The following is a 2,159-nucleotide window of genomic DNA, read 5'->3' as shown; positions in this document are numbered from 1 at the left end:
ATTGCACCGCCTGTGCCTTTGATGCTGGCGTCGGTTACTACTTTAAGGGTTTGGTAAGGTCAGGAAGCCGCAACAAGGGACGTTGACGAGGGCGTTTAATTTTTAATGCCGTCGAATCCTGCTGGTGCATATTCTTCCATTCAGGTCAGCCGTTTGCTGCCGGGGAGGGTCGTGAGTGGAGTCGCTAGCGACGAGTACCCTTGGATGAGCTTGTGGAGGTAGTTCGCAAGGCCCAGGGAAACGGCATCGATTTTTCGGGGATCCACCCTTAGTCCATCGTGACCAACGATGTGGCCTAGGAAGTTGACTTTGGGCTTGTTCATTTCGCACTCTTCACGCTTTGCACGGAAACACGCCCCTTTGAGGTATTCGAGTACGGCACATGTGCTCGAGGTGGCTGGTCGAATCTTTTCTGAAGATGAAAAGGATATCGTCTAGGTAGACAACCCAGTAACCAGCGTCGATGTGCTTTTTGGGCGGGTCAAGTTTCGGCCCGATCCCTGAGTCGCGCGAGAAATCGCCCATCTTTATACGCGAGCGCATACGTGATTCGGTTTTCCGCACTTGTCATATCCGGCACGTAAGTGTAAATGCATTGGAGTGGCATGCGGCATATATGGCTTCGCAACGCCTTGCCCATGGCCTCACACAAAAGGAAATGCCGAATCTTCTTTTCGGCCTGGTATAGAAATGCCTTTGCCTGTCAAGGAGGTCTCAGTGGTATCCTTGTTGTCGCCCATGCCTGCTTCACTGTAGGCTCCTTCTCAAACACGCACGCTGGGCCCTATGCCCAACGGTGTCGCGATATAGTTGACATTCAGTAAGCTCTCAAGTGGTAAATCTGTGTACTGAGAGTTCCGGACTGAATGCTAAAGTGTGACCGATAATGAAAGCCCTTATGCATTAAAAGGGTGGAAAGATGCAAGTTACAACGAAAACCTGTTGTACTTTTAGTACTTCAGTAAAGGGCCGTCCCTAGTAGGCCACCAAAAATCATTAAAAGGCCATGGTTTCCATGGACCTTATTTTTCCTTTTAGGGGAAAGAGGCACTAAAAGGTGGCACCAAAAGCCAAGGGTAACAGGCCCAAAGCCTTTCAGATGTTCACGTGGTACATACTGTCAGATCCTGTCCTCTAGATGATGTCCTTCAAAGCTTTTTGACGCTAACGAACTGCAAAACATCACACTGAGTCTCCAAGCTTAGCTGTAATACAGCAAAGTCGTAACCTGGGATGCTCAGATGGGCCTGGCGTCACCACATCAGCAGTGTCAAATCCTCACGCTACGCGTATGTAGGCTTGCCCACCTGAAGAATTGTCTAACTGTGTTGTGGGTGGGGGTGGGGGTGCTGCAGCCTATGTTGCGACGGGACTTGGCTGATGATACATGGTACGCGCACAGTGAGTTGAATGAGGTGCGATTACCGATGGAATGATTACAAGGAGCAAAGCGAACTGATGAGTTGTGCTCGTGTAATAACTTCACACTATAAAAACGTTCGTCGTCTTGTACCTGGTTTGTGCCTTGGTGGCCGAAAGGCCGACTTCTTCGCCTGGTTTGCCTGGGATGTATTCGGGTAATCCTGGGATGCGTTCACAAAAGCCTGAGCCTTGTTGTCCGAAAAGACAAACACGGCAAAACAAGCAACATAAAACGTGCTCCACTCCCTCCTCTCCCTCCTCTCCCTCCTCTCCCACCTCTACCCATTCTGCACTGGTGAGTTCCACGCTTGTCTCGACACCTGTCAGGAAACTGCTAAGTGTTCTGCACTAGAACCTCTTACTGACAGCTCCGTGCTGCCATTACCGTGCAACTTGGCTAGCACCAAAGCCAGCACCTTAGTTGACTCAGGCGCTTCACATGTTCTCTCATCTCTCGCCACACTCATGCAAAAACTAATTTTACAGCCCCACGCAAGCCATGTAGCATCTTGCGTGCTGAGACGGCGCANACAGCGTCTGCAAGCAAGATCAGGTACACCTGTCGATCCGTACCCAAGGGTTCCGCTGCAAAATCGTAGCGCAGGTCATGCCTAAGCTAGTCGAAGGCATGGATCTCATGCTTGGTAGCCGCTGGATGCGTGAACACGGTGCAGTACTCGACTTTGGCCAGGGCACCTGCATGGTGACACGCCATGGCCGCTCACATCCGCTGCAGA

The sequence above is a fragment of the Volvox carteri genome (assembly GCF_000143455.1).
Source record: "Volvox carteri f. nagariensis unplaced genomic scaffold VOLCAscaffold_67, whole genome shotgun sequence".
Lineage (NCBI taxonomy): Eukaryota > Viridiplantae > Chlorophyta > Chlorophyceae > Chlamydomonadales > Volvocaceae > Volvox > Volvox carteri.
Note: the sequence above shows the minus strand (reverse complement) of the source record.